Source organism: Vulpes vulpes, chromosome 3 (assembly GCF_048418805.1).
Source record: "Vulpes vulpes isolate BD-2025 chromosome 3, VulVul3, whole genome shotgun sequence".
In the NCBI taxonomy this organism is placed as follows: Eukaryota; Metazoa; Chordata; class Mammalia; order Carnivora; family Canidae; genus Vulpes; species Vulpes vulpes.
In genome coordinates, this window is record NC_132782.1 from 135,278,593 (window position 1) to 135,298,120 (window position 19,528).

The 19,528-nt window shown below is 36.9% G+C and overlaps 1 long non-coding RNA gene across 1 annotated transcript; it reads left to right on the forward strand.

The window, feature by feature from the left end:
• The first annotated feature begins 18,075 nt into the window (after window positions 1–18,075).
• LOC140598385 (uncharacterized) lies at window positions 18,076–19,297 on the forward strand. Its single transcript, XR_012000784.1, has 2 exons — window positions 18,076–18,194; window positions 18,449–19,297. It is a non-coding gene; the product is annotated as an uncharacterized lncRNA (long non-coding RNA).
• Window positions 19,298–19,528: the final 231 nt, after the last annotated feature.

Genomic DNA, 19,528 nt, shown 5'->3' on the forward strand with positions numbered 1-19,528 from the left:
ACCCCCTCTGTTCTGATCTTTCATCTATAAAAGAAGGAGCTTCAACCAGGTGATGCTGGATTTTTCTTCAATGTGAGAGTCATAACAATAATTGCAAAAGTGAGGAGAACAGCAGCTCCAGTTTGTGATTATAGGAGAGAGACCCTGAAGGTTGCCTGAGTTCAAAGAACTCGCTGGGTGACCTGGGGCACTTTCATTTCCTTACCTGTAAAATGGGAGCAGGAGTAATAGGAACCTCGAAGGGCAGTTGTGAGGGTTAATTGAATAATATGCGTGAAATGTTTGCCACAGCTCAAGAATGAATGTCAGCCAGTGGTAGCAGAGGTGGCCAGGAACTCGCTCCTTAATTTAATTCTTACAGCCGGCAACCTTATAGGGATTAATATCCATATTTTATAGAAGAAGTAACTGAAGTTCAGGAAGGTTAAGTAATTTTTTAAATGTCGTATGGCTGGCAAGTAGCAGTCCAATGTTGAAACTAGGTCTGTTTAATTTTAACCAGTAGGAAGGATACTTTCTCGTTCTATAATTCTATAAAAATTCTACTTTGATTAGAATTACAAAACGGCACTTGTGGGTTAGTTGCTCCATCTTTTCACTCCCAAAGCCCTTCATACATGTAACTAACAAAGCATTCATCATGTCTTGTTATTTTGATTGTTTTTTCACTTGTCTGACCAACAGCAGACAGTGACCTTTTTGAGGACAAGAATCATGGCTTACAAGGCCAAGGGACGTGGATCCTAGCACATAGTAGATATATAAGAATTGTCTTTCTAACAAAATATATTTTAAGAAAATGAAGAGTCTGGCAAAACAAAGCAGAACAGAACAAAGACAATTTCTTTTGGGTTAATTTGGCTTTATGGAAAAAAACTCCAGAGATACAAAGACTAGAGAAAGTGCATTTTTATAAGGACAGGGGGATAAGCAGACACTGAACATAAGACACTATTTAACCTTGAGGCAGAAAATGGGATTTATTTTCAGGAACTTCCTCCCAAAACAATTGTTTAAAACTAAGATTTCACTGATTCTTACAATGGATGTAATTAAAATTAATCAAAATTTTTATATCCAGAGAAATTTTAAACTTAGGTCTGTTAAATTTGGACCAAACAGAGGCAGTTCACTTTCAAAGACATTGTAGGAGAGATTCACTACGGTTGATGTTTCCTATTAAAATTTATACCATCCATCATCCTAATAGATTATCCATATGATTTGTCTATCACATTATGAGAACAAAATGCTATCTTGTCTCCTTGATACAGTGTCTTAAAAGAAAAAAAAAAGAAAGAAAGGAAGCAAGAAACACCTCACTGTTCCTTTTCTAGTTTTTTTTTTTCTTTGAAGTTGTTCATAGCACACAAGGTCTGGCATCGGGAGTAATTAGAATAAACCATGCAGAAATCCCAAAGGAAGCAGGCAGGTAGGATAATGTTTGCTGAATTAAAAACTTAAAAAGAAAGCTCAGTGTTTTAGAGGACGAGAAGGTGAATAAATCCTTACTAGGATGATTAAATGAGTGAATCAGTTTTACCTGTCTAAATTAGACTCCCTTGGACATATTCTAAGATGTAATCATAATTATGGGGAAAGTGTGAGAGGGAATTTTTAGTAATTAACAATACTGTACATACGATAGACAGACAAATGTTTTTGAAGATTATGACCAACAGTAATCATGCACTAGAATCACCCAAGGGCCAGTCTCTATCCCAAGCCAAAGGAAGCTGAAGCTCCAATCTGCAGGTCTGGGTTTAGGCCCCCACCCTTGAGAGACTGTGTGGCTTTATAGACTGTGTGAAGACCCCCGATAGATAGAACCCTTGCAGAGGAAGTCTTCGTTTTCCAAAATAGATATTTTTTGTGTTGTTGTTAATTCAGTTTGTGTCACATGTGTAATTTTTTATATTCCCTTTCCTTACAAAGGCAGAATGATGCAAAGTATTGAAAAACAAAAATAGTGTGAAAAGAGAGGCTTGGATTATAGCAAGGAAAAACGTCCCAAATATACTTTACTATACTTTATGTATGTCCCCTGTCCTTTACGTCCCCACACTTTATGTATGTATGTAAATAATTCATTCTTTACCTCAAATTTGAATTTAACTGGGCATCTTATATTTTATCTGGCTACTCTGTGTAAAAAGGCATGAGTCACAGCCTGAAGGCAGCCAGTCTACCATTTGCAGATGATCTCGCATCTGAACTGACGCAGAGCCAATTACATAATTAAGCTAAATCTTACAAATGTTTCCTTTGTTTAGGAAACAAGAATTCCAACGTAGCCCTAATAACATAACAGCCTCTGCTAAACTTTTTTCATTAATTCACTGTTGTTAATTCACTATGTTGTTGCTGTTGTGAAAGAACAAAGTTTTGTCCAGTAAAAACAGCCTCAAAGGTCTCAACTGTCTTCCAAACTCAAAATCATACTTAAAAAAAAGTACTAATACGAAAATATACGCAGCCACCAAGACCTTCAGGAAACCTACACAGGGTAGGTGATGATGATAAACATCTCTCCAGCATCTCGATCTGTCTCTCTGTTCTAAACAGGGCAACAGGTGTGGCCACAATTCAAACAGATGTTTCCACATGTGGGAGTTGGGGTTTGAGTCTATTTGCTGCCTCTGCCTTTTCCTTTCTATTATTCATGGCGGCGATGTGTGTTTTCATGCTGTCGAGCTCCTTTGCCTCACTTTATGCCTCTATTTGGTAGGGCTGTGGGCTGTGTTGTGCTATTTCTTTCTTGCATATTTTTATATGATTGTTAAGAACTCTTTTTTTTTTTTTTTTTTAATTTTAGTCTTGCTGTTTTGAGACTCCTGAATCAGACTTTCTGGTCACTGTTTTAGGGTATGATTTTATAGCACACAGAGAGGGACAGAGAGAGAGAAAGAGAAAAACAGTAAAAGCACTATTCTTGAGGGGGGAAAAAAGCCTCGCCAAAGGCAGATGACCTCACCCTTGTTCTGCCTTGACTGGGAAGTTGAACTGCCCCAGGAAGTCGTTAACACATCAGTAGTGACTGTTTTGTCAGGTCTCATTGTTTAATTAGACCACAACTTAGAACCTGACTCTAAAATCCTTTTGGCACATGCCATAATTCTCAGTACTTAGTATCAAATACTTCCTAGCAGCTGCCTATGTAAGGCAAAAGGCAAGTAAATTCAATATTTAAACTAATTTAATTTATTTTCTAAATAATACTTAGAGTAAAAAGTTTCTAGTGATCAATCACTGAGACTTTTTTGAGTAATTGCACCCCATGGCTTCCAAATGCTCAATTTGGCTACAAGGCTTCCCTTCAATCACATGAAGTGCTCTGCAACCTGTCCGGAGAATGACAAGTCTTCAGTCCTTTCAACAGTATATGCTGGTTTGAAGATGTTTCCTCTGTGTTCATGGACTATGACAAACCTCTTCAGACACAAAGGTGAATCAAAGTTCTAGACCTGAGGAATGAGGAGATATGTGGCAGACCCAAATAGCTCTGGCTTATCAGAGTGGCACTTTCTGGGGGTGTATCACAGAAATTAATGCCCATCCAAAAATTAGAAAGGGGAAACATTTGTAAAATCCTAGAAATCTCGGTCCTTAAGATATTTTCCCCTTTCACCTAGTTTATATTTCAAGTGCTAGATCTTTTCAGCATCAAAAGCCTAAATGTTGAGGTTTGTCACTCTTTAGGGAGACCATGCCACAGACCAATGAATCTGATTATTGAGATTTTTTTCCCCCTAGGGAAGCTACCTGCATTCCATTTTACTTGATTTCATTCCACAGCTACTAGTGATGTTATTATAAATAAGTCTTCCTTTTCATTTTTTTCTTCCATTCATTTGTGTGTGTGTGTGTTAAAATCCATCAATTACTTTTGTTGCCAGTATCTTATTCTATAATCTCCATTTAACCAAGTCTGACATGTTGAGCTGTGCTAATGTTTCCTTTTACACTTCTCTATTTCCAATGTCTGTAGAATTGTGATTTTGCTTTCCCAAATTTCATTGTTTCCAATATTTTTTCCCAAAGAATAAGAAGTATTATTCAAGTTGTTATAAGAGGGTGGCAAAGGAATACTTAGGAGAGATACCACCGTAGATTGCTGAGGTCCAGGGACGGGGCAGGGAAAATCTTCCTTGGCCGAGAAGGCATCTCATGTGGAAAAACGAGGAGGAGAGTGGGCAGGAGAAATGAATGCATGAAACTGCAAGCAGTGAGTTTGGTATGAAAAGAAGGTAAATGGTGAAGATTGAGTAAAAGATGATGAGGCAAGAGTGAAATGCAAGGATCAATTGTACACTTCAGGAAGGATTGGTCTTTGTCCTAAACTGCAAAGAGGAATCATGCAGAGTTTTAAGAACGAGAATGGTTGGATTTCTGTTTTTGAAAGATGACTCTGGTAACATGTACAGAATGGATTAGACTAGGAGAAAAATTGAGTAAAAGACAGTGGTAGGAGGGTATTTTAGAAAACTAAGCAAAAAATAGTGCCCCAAACTCGGGTAGCAAAAATGCAAAAAGCCAAACAGGTAGAATGTATATAGATTGGTGACTCATTAAGTGATGGTGAAAGTGAGTGTAAGGCAGTGAAGGATGGGCTCTCGGTGTTCAGGCTTAGAAAATTTGGGAATTGTGGAGATGATTCATTCATTTATTGAGAAAGAAGATACAAAGATGAAAGGTCCGGTCTGGATAGGAGATAGATTCCATTTGTACATATTGAATTTGTGGTGCCTGTTGTACTCTTAGGCACAGATATCCAGTTGGCTGATTAGGTCATAAATATGGGATCCATCAGTTTAGAAAGGGTAGTGAAGTCTTAAGAATCAATGAGACCACCCAGAGAGAGGTTTTAGAGTGAGATTAGAGAGTCTACAACATTTGAGGTATGCACAGAAGAAAACTAAGCCATGAAGGATAGTGATAAAGAATAGCCATGGAAGTAAGACTGAATCAAAGGGGACTGTTAAGTCACTGAGAAGGAGAGGAAAGCATTTCAAGAAGTGCTCAGTACTATCAAATAGAGAAGTGGATACTGAAAGGCTCATTGCATTCAGTAGCAGGGCAGACGTCAGTGACTGTCAGAAGTGATTTCATGGGAATGATTGTTGTAGGGCCAATTGCAATGGGATTTGTTTAGTCAGTTTTGGTAATTCATGTCTTTCAAAGAATTTATCCATTTAATCTAAAGTGTCATATTTATTGGTACAAAATTTTCATAATCTCTAATTATCAGCTTATTTCCTATAGGATTTGTAATGGTGTCCTCTAATTCTGGATGTTGGCAGTTTGTCTCTTCTCTCGTTATCTTCATCAGTCTAGATAGATGTGTCAATTTTCTTGACTTTTTCAGTAGAACATCATTTGGTTCTATTGGTTCACTCTATTCTTTTTCTATTTATTCAGTTTCTTCTCTTCTTTATTATTTCCTTTCTTCTGCTTATTCTCAGTTTATTTTGCCTTTTTTTTTTTTTTTTAGTTTCTTAATGTAGGAGATTAGATCATTGAATTTAGAATTTTTATCTTTTCCAATATAAGCAATTACAGCTATAAAATTTGCTTGAAGCAAATTTAGCTGCACCCACATTTTTGATATTTTGGTTTTTTAGTGTTTGTTCATTTCAGTATATTTTCTAATTTTCCTCATTTCTTCCTTTTTCCTTGGGTTATTTAGAAGCATATTGCTTTGTTGCCAAATATTAAATTTCTGTTATTTGTTTCTAATTTAATTTTTTATGATTAGATAACATAGTGTATATATATATTATAATATAATTTCAATTTTATTTTAAGTTTACTGAAATTTATTTTTGACCTACTATATGGTCTAGGTGAACGTGTACACTTGAAAAAAACGTGCGTTCTACTCGTGTTGGTTGGAGTATCTCACACATGTCAATTATGTCAAGTTGTTTATCTATCTTACAAGAATCTACTCTTGTAGATTCTTACTGAATTTCTGTCAGTTTGGTCTATGAATATTTGTCCTTTCAATTTATTCAGATTTTGCTCTATGTACTTTGAAGCCCTTTTTTCAAAGGCATATGTACTTAGGACTGTTTGTCTCCTTGGTGGATCAATTTCTTAAACATGAAACTCTAAGCACTAGACCTAGACCTTCCAAAATCTATTTTATGTGGCATTACTTACAAGGCATTTCAGTTGTTTTATGCTCTGAGTTATTATTGTATAAAGTTTCCTTCTTTTTGCTTTTAACATAGCTATGTTTTTATATTTAAAACAAATTTCTTATTATCAGGATAGAATTGGGTCTTTCACTATCAAAACTGACAATTTATGTCTTTTAACTGGAGGGTTCAGACCATTTACATTTAATATAATTATTGATATGGTCAAATTTATATTATCAACCTGCTATTTTTTGTTTCTACTGGAGACATTTGATCTTTGTTTCTTCTTTACCTTTTTCATCCCTTTTTGTGAACTGAATATTTTTTGAATTCCATTTTACCTCTGCTATTGGCTTATTAGTTATACTTCTGTGTTTTGTTTTGTTTTGTTTTGTGATTGCTCTAGGGCTTCCAAAATGTATTTTACTTATCACAATTGCTTTTCCATTTAGGATGACTAACCATACTATTTGCCAAGTCTGGGGAGTTTCCCAGGATTTAAGACTTTTAGTGCTTAAACCAGGGAGGTCTCAAGCACTTAGGAATGAGATGGATCACCCTACTCTTTATGAATAATATAGGAATATTAAAACAGTATATTATAAACCCCACAATATATTACTACTTATGTTTGCTTTAGACAGTTAATCATCTTTTAAAGAATTTTAAAACATAAGAAAGCTTGTTATATTTATTCACATATTTACAATTCTTCACATTCTTTTTCTTTTGTGCAATCCAAGTTTCCATTTAGTATCATTTTCTTTGATAAAATTTCTTTGTTGAACTTTATTTAGCATTACTTACAGTTAGTGTCTGTAGGTGACAAGTACTCTCCAACTTATTTTAAATTTAAATTTAAATTTAAATTTTATTAAGACATTATTTTCTTAGGGCAGTTTAAGTCAACAAAGTGGAGGGGAAGGTTTCCTAAATGTCTCTTGCCCCTATGCAAGCATAGCCTTCCCCATCATCAAATTCCCCCAACAAAGCAGCACATTGGTTATAATCAATGAACATGTGCTTACACATCATAATTATCTCAAATCCACAGTTTACAGTAAATTTTTCTCTTGGCTTTGTACATTCTGTGGTTTTGAACAAATGTATAATGACATATATCCATCATTATGGTATAATACAGAGTATTTTCACCCTAAACATCCTCTATGCTCCTCCTATTCATCCCTCTCCATCCCCAATACCTGGAAACCACTTATATTTTTACTGTCTCCATAATTTTTTCTTTTCCAGAATGTCATATGGTTATAATCACACAGTATAGAGCCTTTACATATTGCCTTCTTTCACTTAATAACATATAAATTTCCTCCAGGTCTTTTTATGACTTGATAGCTCATTTCTTTTAAGATTTTTATTTATTTATTCATGACAGACACAGAGAGAGAGAGGCAGAGACACAGGCAGAGGGAGAAGCAGGGAGCCTGATGCAGGACTCAATCTCAGGACCCTAGGATTATGCCCTGAGCTGAAGGCAGACATTCAGTCACTGAGCCATCCAGGCATCCAAGCTCTTTTCTTTTTAACGCTAAATAATAATTCATTGTCTGCGTGTACTACATTTATTTATCCATTCACACACTGAAGGACATCTTAGTTGCTTCCAAGTTTTGTCAATTATGAATAAAGCTGCTATAAGCATCCGTGTACAGGCTTTTGTGTGAACATAACTTTTCAGCTTCTTTGGATAACAACCAAGAAGTACAATTGCTGTATTGTATGATGAGAGGTTGTTTAGTTTTGTAAGAAAATACCAGAGTGTCTTTCAAAGTAGATGTACTATTTTGTATTCTCATCAGCAATGAATGAGAGTTCCTTTTGTTTCACATCTTTGTCAGCATTTGATGTTGTCAATGTTCCAGATTTTGGCCATTCTAGTAGGTATGGCATGATGTCTTGGCATTGATTTAATGTGCATACCACTAATGACATTTAAAGTGCTTTCATGTGCTGATTTACCAAAAGCATATTTTCTTTGGTGAGGTGTGTGTTAAGGTCTTGGCCCATCTTTTAATCATTTGTTTTCTTTCTTTTTTATAAAAAGATTTTATTTATTTATTCATGAGAGACACAGAGAGAGAGAGCTAGAGAGTTAGAGACACAGGCAGAGGGAGAAGCATGCTACATGCCAGGAGTCCAATGCTGGACTCAATCCCAGGACCTTGGGATCACACCCTGAACTGAAGGCAGACGGTCAACCACTGAGCCATCCAGGTGTCCCTCATTTGTTTTCTTTGTTGAATTTTAATTACCCCCAATTTCTGTTTTCTACAAGAACTTTTATTTTGCCCCCTTCTTTTCAAAGACATTTTCATAGATATAGAATTCTAGGCTGAAAGTGGTTTTAGCACTTTAAAGATGCCATTCCATTTTCTTCTGACTTTCATATTTCTTACAAGAAGTCTTCAGTTTCATATCTTTGTATTCTCTGTAATATATCTTTTTTCTCTAAGATTTTATCTTTATCACTACTTTCCTCAATATAATTCTTCCTTGCTCTATGCATGTCTCTGTGTATATGTTTATCCTGCTTTAGATTTATATTGAGCCTTTTAGAATCTAGCTTTATAATTTTCAGCAATTTTGGAAAACCTTTGGCCATCATTTCTTCAAGTCTTTCTCTGCTCCCCCTCTAGGATCCAATGACATATATTTGAAACCACTCCATAATGTTCTGTAGATTACTGAGGCTCTGTTTTCTTTCTTTCTTTTTTAGTCTTTTTTTTTTTTTAACTTTTTGCCTTATTCTATTGGTATAACTCAGAAAATTAGTAAACATTCTGTTTCATCTACAGTGTATAATTTATTATTAACCTCACCAAGGAAAATTTAATTTCTGATTTATATATTTTTTAATATTTAGAAGCTTTAATTATTTCTCTGTTATATTTTTCATTTCTCTTACCTAGTTTCCATGATTTACATAGTATATAGTTGTTTTGACATCCCTGTCTGCTAGTGCTCTCATTTTATTTATTCATGAGAGACAAGGAGAGAGAGGCAGAGACATATGCAGAAGAATAAGAAGGCTTCCTACAGGGAGCCCATTGTGGGACTCAATCCTGTGATGCCAGGATCATGTCCTGAGCCAAAGGCAGATCCTCAACCACTGAGCCACTCAGGCATCCCTAGTGCTATGATTTTTTAGTATGTTTCCATTGACTGATTTTCTGGCCTGTGTTTAGTTTTCTTCTCTGTATCCATAGGCCAGAAATTTATTCCAGGTAGAAATCTAGGGGAATTGTAGGGCTCACCTCTTTTGTGTCCCTTTTCTCGGGGTTACAGTTCTGCACTGCCTGTTTTCCAATGTCTGAAAACAGTTACTTCATATATTTTGTCAAACCTTCTAGTTATTATGATGTCAATTTAAGTCTGGCCCTTGCTTTTCCATCATGGCAGGAAACAGATGTGCCACCACTAAAATTTGGGATTGTTGTTATATAGCATTCTTATGACAATAATTGAGTAACAAAAATAATTCTATGTGTCAGGCTTGTCACTAAGGGTATAAAAATAGACAAGAAGCAGTACCTGCCCTCAAAGAACTCAGGGAGTCAGACATGGATGATAAGACAGTGTGTTCAATACCATAGTAATAGGATATTCTGGATATTTAGGAGCTCTCAACTTTACCTCTGGGAACTATTGTATACTCTAGTATAAAACTCAAAGCTGGGTTCTAAAGGATTAATAAGGGTGATTTTAGATCAGATGTAATGTAGGGGAAAGATATTCCATGCATCTTTGGGCAAAAGCATAAGGAAAAGTAATAGCAGGGTATGCTTAGGAGATTGCAAGAAGTTTGGCATTTCTAGAACCTAAGAGAGGAGAAGCCAGTGAGAGATGGGTAGAGAAGAAGGCAAAGATTAACCACAAATGGCCTTGTCAGCTACATTAATGAGTTGGGCTTTATCCAAGGTTATGGGAGGCCACTGAGGTGTTTTAGGAAAAGGACCAATGTGTAGTCAACATATACAGTGGATAAGGGAATAAACTACAAGATTACGGTCAGCATTATTTCAGTGGTCAAGGGAGAAACTGACTGGCTCAACTGGAGTTGTGATCCCTTGAATGTAGAGAAAGACAAGATTTGATAAATAATAATACCTCCCACTTTTTGAGTGTTTACTATATTCCAGGTTCTGCTCTAAGTACTCTGCATTAACTCATTTATAACCCTTATTACAACCCTATAAAATAGATACTTTTGACATCTCAATTTAATGATTAGAAACTGAACACCACATAAATAAGTCACCTACATTTCACACCCAGTAAGCAAGAAAAAGGAGACCAACCCAGACAGCCTGGCTGCAGAGTCTATATTTTTAATAATGGTACTGTACTACTTCAGGATGATTGCACCATATTATAATTACTTGCTTACTTGTCTGATTTCTCTTCCTGACTGAAAACTCTTAGAAAGCAAAGACTACTTCTTGATCTTTGTAATATCCCTGGGAGATAATGCAACAGACTGGACAGACAAGCAACTTGCCATCCTTGAGGGTCAACAAGTAAGGAAATCAGTTTTGAAAAAAAAAAATCAGAGAATGCTATAAACAAACAAGATAAAGTAAAGCAGGCTAAGGGGTTTCTTTGGAAAGGGTGTCAGAGATGTCCTCTTGGAGGAAGCAACATTGAGCCAAAGTCACCGAGGTTCCTGAGGTTGCCCTGTTCTAGGAAGAGAAGGAATGCCTGCTTTGCAGGAATGTGAGGGAGGGAGAAGACACTGTGTGATAATATCAGAGTGGGGTATAAAGCCAGATCCGTTTCTAGAGCAAGTCTTGTAAGAAATTTGCATTTGATTTCAAGTACAAGGAACAAGTCAGTGGAAGGTTTTAGTGGGGGAAGGGGAGGAAGAAGGATGATAAGATCTAATTTACATTTGAAAGGAGACTTTGAAAAGTGGAAAGGAAGGAAGAGAAAATTAGAGAAAGGAAGCTTAGAATTTGAGATATGGAGTTGGATAATTCTGTAAAAATGCAATCTGAGCTGTGGCTGTCTTTGGGGATCATTGGAGTTTAGGAGGAGAAGAAATTTGAGGTCTGGCTATAATCTGCTTAGATGTTTAAATCTTTGAGAATGATAACTGTTGCTGATGGGGAAGAGATGTGCTGTGTCATCCAAAAAAGAGGAAAGAGTGTCTGGATAAAAACTTAATAATGGGGAAAATTTTGCATAAGCATATGATATGGATATTAAGAAAGAAAAGAAGAAAGAAAAAGAAAGAAAGAAAGGCCAAAGGAAGGAAGGGAGGGAGGGAGGAAGGGAGGAAAAAAGGAAGGAAGGAAGGAAGGAAGGAAGGAAGGAAGGAAGGAAGGAAGGAAGGAAGGAAGGAAGGAAGGAAAGAAAGGCTAATGAGGGATGACTATGGAAAAATAGTTGAGCAAATCAGTGAAGGGCTAGTGAAGGGGAACAGATTTTGCCATGCCAAAATATGCCTCTGGCATGAGGATTATTTTGAGCTAAAGGCAATCAAAACCCAGCAGATTCAGGAAAACCTCCCCCTCAACTGTCTAAATTTATATTGGAAAGAGGGCCTGTATCAGGAAGAGAGTTATTACCAGAGATAACTTTTTACCTAAGAAACTTATCTGCATAACAAGGCAAACTTTGTTTTCAAAATATCTCTACTGCCTTCCTGAGTAGCCTTCTTCCCTTTTGTATCTCCAGACCCCTACCCCTTAGCTCTTGATGCTATAGAAGCCTCAATGACCTGATTGCCCTTTGGGTCTCGTATTTTTATGGGGCTTCCATATGTACCAAATGTGTTGGTCTTTCTCCTGTTAGTCTGTCTTATATCATTTTATTTATTAGACTGGACAAAGAAGCTAGAAGAGAAGGGAAATTTTTTTCACCCCTACACCTGGGCATCTCTGATGGGCATCTGGAAAATAAAGTTTGGTTTCAGTCAAAGTCAGAAAGTAGAATGTTTGAGGATAATAGTGAGTATAGGAGAGCCACCAATAGGAGAGCAGGTATTTCACAGTCCACAATATGAGAGTATCACAGAGAGGATAGACAAGCTAGGAAAGAAATACTCTCTATCTTCACCCATTCCAGGTCTGTCCCACCTTTTACATACAACTTTCAGAGTCCCTTTAATTTGAAATGAACCCACTTGGCAGTTTTGGACAAAGTAAATATCCCCACCCCACTTTTAAAAATATAGTGGAGGCTCAGCATAAGTGGCCCAAGACAGAGGAAAGGAGGGGAAGACAAAGAATCTTCATTAGCTCAGGGTACACACTACATGCTAGTGTGGAGGATGAGTGGTAGAAAGTGAGAGGCACAGATAAATACACAAGGAAACAAAGAAAGAATGAAATTAAAGAAGGATGGTGCAACTTGAAAGGAAGAAAAAAGAAAGCAAGAAAGAAGGAAAGAAAGGCCCTTGGAGAAGCAAGCATAGGACATTTGTTTTTTAATGTATTAAGATATCAAAATACAACTGGACTTCAGTGAAAGAATGGAATATATTTCCTTGTCCATTAATTTGGTAATCTTATCAAAAAGCATATGGGTTTGTGAAAAGATAATAGATAACAAAGCAAAAAGAATTAGGGTAATTTTCTCTCTTTTTTTTATATCATCTAACTTCTATACATATGAAAAGTAAATGTTTCCACTAGGGAATTAAACACTCAGCAAACCCTGTTTAGCATCTATGAGCAGGTTTGTCATATGGTTACTAAAATGAGTTATAGTCAATCTTCAGTCTGTATGTTCATTCTGTACGTCCCCAGGCCCTGGCCTTAGGGACTGCACACATCTGCTGGAAGTCACATAGACTCTATGAGAATCAGAATTAAAAATTATAGCTGCTTCATCTAATAAGACAATAGGGAATCCCAGCTATTATAGCCCTGTAGGAAAACTTCTCCCAATAATGTTTCAATCACATTCCATGGGAAGATATCGGGTGCTATTGTTTTAACAAGTGTGTTGGTTCATTGCTTCCCAAATGGTGGGCATACTACAGCCCTTCGGGGGTGGTAGCTTATTCCCTTAACCCACGTTGGGGAGTATTAACCCTGAACTCCCAGCCAGACATCCGTCAGCTGACCCTCCTGGAGCTGTCATTATTCCTTAACATGCTTCTTTGCTCCAATCAAGCCACCCTGCTTACTATTCTCTGTATACAGCTTGCTAATTTTAGTACATATTGCTCTGAATCATAGCATGTCAGAGCTGAAAAGGCTCTTAGAGATTTAGGCCAGCCCTCCTCAATTTACACCTGAGGAAACACATTTCAGTAGTCCTTCAAACCCTAGCTCGGAACTTACTTCCCACAGATTGCTTTCCCTGTTAAGTTGTAGCCAGTTCTGGAAACCACGCCTTTTCTTTGTACTTTTTTTGCTAGTATGATTTCTGTTTCTCCAAGAAGGAAGCCTTGGGTAAGTCAATGTGCTTCTCCTGGCATCTGTCCCCTTTGCTATCAAAGGAAAGGGCTGGATTTGATGATCTCTAAAGTCCTTTTTTACTATATTTTCATTCTATAAATCTGTCTTTGAAGTTTCATATTCTTTATAATTGTTCTTGGTCATATATGCAGGCAGTCCTTGCTTTGCATGGTATCTTGTTATCTGAAATTGGTGCATGCTGGTGCCTTTTCTTCACTGCAGCATCCCATGGTGTCTGAGCTCAAATGTCATGTACTACAGAACGGTGCAAAGTGGAGAATCATTGCCTGTGTGCATGCATTTCAGCTAATACTGCACAATGCAAAGCAAGGACTGCCTGTATTTTTCGACACTTCAGTAGTTTTGTGCCTTTTGGAATTCATTCTCCAGGTTTTCTTTGAGGAACTAACCTTCCCTTAGTAGATAAACTGTATTTTCAAGGACATTGAACGTCCCTGGCCAAGGATGATCACATGACCAGAACTAGGCCACTCAGATGTTCTCCCTGGAATTTAGAACTAGAGCCAACACAACCCAAGGATTGAAAAAGGCTGAGCTATTTTCACCTGATGTCATTGTTCTGGGGGGTTGTTCATGTAGTTTCTACCTACCAGTTTCTATTAAAACTCACCTGGTCCCTCTACTTTCCAACGTCTGATTCTTTAGTTTTTCTTTCAGATTCTGAGGATTACCTTATGTCCTTGTACCACAACCCTCTTTTGCTTTGGTTATGCAGAACTGATTTGCATTGTAAACAACAGAAACACCTTAACTGATACGGTGTTTCTGGTTTTGCCTGAACCAGCATATTTATTTCCTCCTACAAACTCCAGGGAACAATAGTATCTACTGATTGCCCCTCCAATTTCTGAGCACCTACTTGTTTCTTGCCCTTTTGCAATCTGATTCTCATCTCATTTAAACTCCACCCTTAAAAGTTATTTATTCTTAAATATAAAGGTGTTTTTGTACTTTCTCAACCTTCTGGATATTTCCTTGCAGTGTTTGACCGTATGGAAATTCCCTTCCACTTTTTTCTCTGATGTGCTGTGGTGTGCAGGTTAGCCCTCTCTGTTCTACTCTGGCCTAGTTTCTCAGCCTGGATCTTTCCTTCTCCACCCCCGGAGCATATGGTAGTTAGCTGAGTAAAGGCAAAAGTTACATGGGGCATATCCCCTCATAGATTTTACTTGACACTAGGGAGGAGGAAACATTATTTTTATATTAATTCAATATTAAACTGGATTTTTAAGATAAGAATTTTCTCTTTTTTCAGCACATTACTTGAGAGCTAGATGTCCGCTCCCTAACGTCTAATGGTTTTCAGTCAGGCACAAGTAGAATAGACTGCCACAGGATGTGGTTCCCCCAGGATGATCACATGTACTCGTATGATAGTTTAACAAAGTGATGAAGAGTATGGGCTTGGAAATCAGATAGGTATAAGCTTGAGCAAATTCTTTAACCTCTCTTAGCCTAAATCTTCTCATCTATGAAATGGAACAAGGATGTCTACTTTATAGAACTGGTTTAAGAATTAAATGAGATAAAAAAAAAAAAAAGAATTAAATGAGATAATGTCTATAAAATAAAATGTGTCCAATGAAAACTAATTGCTACAGAAAATTGCTATTCATCTATATAAATAACAGTCAGATCTTTATCTCTAGCCCTAAGCATCCTCTCAAGTTCTAGTCCATAATTTACAGTGATTATTTCGTTATCTTGCTTAAATTCCATTTATCTAAACTGAGGTTCTTTCTATCTATGTCTCTGTCTCTCTCAGACTTCTCTATTTTCACTAATGCCACCACCATTTTGTCCAGAATTAAGGCATAAACCTCTGACACTTATCCAAATGACTACAACATGTCCCATCTCTTGACTAGACTAAAATTCAGAATCTTGCCTCTACAATGTCTGACTTAAATTTCCCTTTTGAGTGTTTGTTTGTTTACAATCAATGAACCTACCTGACACATCATTGTCACCTCAAGTCCATGGCTTACACCAGGGTTCACTCTTGGTGGCATATATTCTATGAGTTTTGATAAATGTGTAATGACATGTATTCATCATAGCATCATACAAAATAGTTTTGCTGCACTACCTATCCATATCTTCCTTCCCACAAATACCTGATGAGGTGTCTTTTGCTCATTTTTTATTGGGTTGTTTCTGTATTGTTGAATTTTAAGAGGTCTTTGTACATTTTGCCTAACGGTCTCATATCAAATGTGCTTTTTGCAAATATTTTCTCCCAATATGTGAAGAAATAATTTCTTCTCAGTATTTCCAATATTGAACTAAAGATTCACCTTCATCTGTTTTTCTCCTTTTGTTTGAAGTTCCTCCTACCCGAATTTATAGGATGAGATCAGTCTATCTAGGAAAGAGTCAGGACCACAGTCTCTGAGCCCTTAAATATCAACTCAATATGTTACTAGCTGCATAATTTTTATCAATTAACTTAAGCACCAATAATAATTAAAATTACTTCATGGGTTGTTGTAAGGATTAAATGAGTTAATACTTATAAAAGAGCTTAGAACATCTCTTGGCCTGTATAAGCTCCTAGTATATGTTAGCTATCATTATTAGCCATTTTCTCATGTGAGGGGTGTTTCAGATATTTGGATATAATTATGATGTCTCTCTTTGCCTATTTTTCATTTTTCTCCTTCTAGATTACCACATCTAGTTTCTTCATTATTCATAAATCTTTATTCTGGAGTCAGAAAGACTTGAGTCTAAGCCCCAGCTTTGCTACTTCCTGGGTGCATACATTTGGGCACATTACTGAACCCACTGAAGCTTTTTTGTCATAAATGAGAAGGGAGAACTATGGTGCTATGCTGAATAGTAGCCCTAAGGATATTCATCAGGTCCTAGTTCCTGGAACCTGTGAAAATTGCTTCGTATGGAAAAAGATACAATTAAATTCAGGGTCTTAAGATGAAAAGATTGTTCTAGACTATCTGGGCAGACCCTAATGGTAATCACAAGTGTCCTTATAACAGTGAAGGAAAGGAAGAGACATATTTACAGAAACAGAGAAAGCAATGATGATGCTGCAGAGGATAAACATATACAACTACAAACCAAGAAATGCTGACATCCATCAAAACTGGAAAAGGTAAGGAACAGATCACTCTCGGAACCTTTAGAAGGAAATAGCCCTATGATGCCTCATGTAGCTCCATAAACTCATTTCAGACTTCTGGCCTCCAGAACTGAAAGAGAACAAGTTTCTGTTCAGGTACCAATCCCAGGTGAAAATACCTACCTTTTGGAGGATGGCAAAGAAAATTACACTCTAACCACCAGAAGTTGGAACCCACAGATATTGGCCACTGAATCCCCAATGAGCTCAGAGTCACCAAGAGTTCAACTCACAGGTGTGGTTGGAAGAATACTTTAATCACAGGAAGGAGAAAAGGCACAGCAAGATAAAGGTCTGCATTGTGTGCGTGTCTCCCATGGTCAGCAGGACTTTCCTGAGAGCCCACACAGGGTGATGGACTGCACAGACTTCTCTTGTCCTGCGGGTGAAGACTCTGACTCCTCCCCTCAGAAGGCAGATAGACTACAGCACTGGCCAGGTGCATGTGATAACAACACTTAAACAGTACAAGGAAGTCCACTGTGTACTCAGACTAGGGAAAGATTTCTCCTAATAAGGAAAGAGAATCTGAACTATTGCTCAGCACTGGCCTGTGTATAAGGGAGTGTTCCAGACCCAGGGCACTGATTAGGGCAATCCCAGGGACTGGCAATAGGTAGCACTATGGCTGCTTCCCTAACACTATTGTTTTAAACCACTAAATTCATCATTTTTACAGAAACAATAAGAAATTAACATAATTATATTTCTCAAATTCAGTTTTTAAGAGGATTGAATGAGAAAAAAAAATATATGTATAAATGTATATGTATAAAGTGCTTACCACAGTGCCTCGCATAGAGCCTTATGTAAAGTAAGTACACCATGTCCAGATACTTACAAAATGACTCAGACCACAGAGAGGCAAATGGATTGAAAAGATTAAAGATGTGTAGGCAGCAAATTACATGTTTATTGCATATCCCACATACAAAATGAAGGTGATAGCAGCCTAGAGAGAATTAGAAAGATTTCAAGTATTTTTAGAGGGTAGAGAAAATTTGGCCATACATTAGAGAGAGAGGAATAGAGGTAAAGAAGACTAAAGAGTCAAGATTGACTTCCGCCTTCCTGGCCCGAGCAATCTTACCATCTGTTTTTCCCTTTTCTCCTTGGGGACGAAAGGCTTACATTTTTTAAAGGTGAAGTGGTTAGGCTGTGGCAATGGAACAAAATAAATGGCCCACTTTTCCACTGGTCTACTATTAACTTGTCCCAGACACCATCACAACCTGCAAATAACCAGAGCCATGTTTCACATCTGATTTTTTGTTTTAATTCAGCATTTTTTTCCATAACATAAATACTTATGGCACTTGCAACTTCTGTTCTCTGACTTCAGAATGACTTAAAGTCTGCCACAACGACAGTAATCCCAGGACCTTCCAAAGTGCTGTGCTCCATAGAGCTATTCCCTTGAAGATGACAGTCAGAAGTCAAGGACCTGATTCAGGAAGCAAGGTAAAGCTTCCAGAAACATTTGGCAACAGTATGGCTGTGCTGCCTTGCCCCTGGATAATTTAGTCAAGTGACAAATGTGTCCAGTGGGTCTCCATTTAGTATGTGGAATGGCCAGGAAAAAATGAAATTGAAAGAAAAAAGCCATCCAGCAGTTGTGTTTGTCTGGGTCCACAGTTTATGTGATTGATACTGGATGTAGAATTCTTTCTCTTTTGACACAATCAATTACACTGACAAATTTTTTCTAATCTTAGATCTGTGCATACCTGCGAATTGCAATGTTTCCAGAAGACTCATTATAATCATCACTGAATATTTATTGAGAACCCACTGGGCACAGAGAACTGTACTAGGCATGTGATCAAGAGAGAGCCTATTTCCAGCCAAGTCCTTTTGTTTCCATCCTGTTCTGGGAGTAATAACATACCTAAGGAAAGTGAAATTCTACACATAATCAAACTTATTATCTGATTTGATCATTATTTTGATTGCTACTTATGATTTATAATAGAGGTCATTATTTTATTACATACTGTCTGTATATAATTAAGTTACTTTAAATGAAGACTTTCATTCAGCTCAAGTTAGTAAGAATAATGTATTTCTGATTTTCTCATCATCAACTGAAGAGAAATTGAGCCACAAAAAAAGGTATTATACTATTGAACAATTTTTTCAAAAATTTAGAATGCATTGTATATATAAATGGGAAGATTGATGGCATTTACTATGAGATAAATTTCATTGTTTCAAAAAATTATCACAAGTCTGTCAAGGAAACTAAGCACCTCTCCTTCTATGTGGGGCTTGAATTCTCTGATCATATTACAAGTTTCAAGTTTTAACAGGTAAGAAAGATCACATTGTTATAGTTGCATATATATTTTGTAAAAGACAAAAGGGCCGATTTGATAAAGGAAAAAAGAAAAATCAGTGCCTTTCAAAACAGAATTTCATGGTTTTCATTGTTAGTGAGTTGGTTTATGTGTCAGGTAAACTTTGATCTTAAAAATATCTTTCACAGGCATGATTTCCTCCAGAGACTATTTTCTGTCTTGATATCCTCATAAGCGAAACAAGAATAAATATTTTGTTCCCATAAAATATTCCTCCCATGACTATTCGTATCTCTCAAACTTGTCTTTGTGTGAAGGAGGTTGTAGCCAATTTTTTGGAGATGTTTTTAGCTCTTCAGAAAGCTTCTCTCTCTCTCTCTCTCTCTTAAATGGAAATCATTTTCTAAACATCCTTGAGGAGAGTGGGGAGGAATATTCTCGTATCACGTCACCTTGATTTAATATCCAGTGTCCACAGCAAAGTTTGTCTTGGTTGCC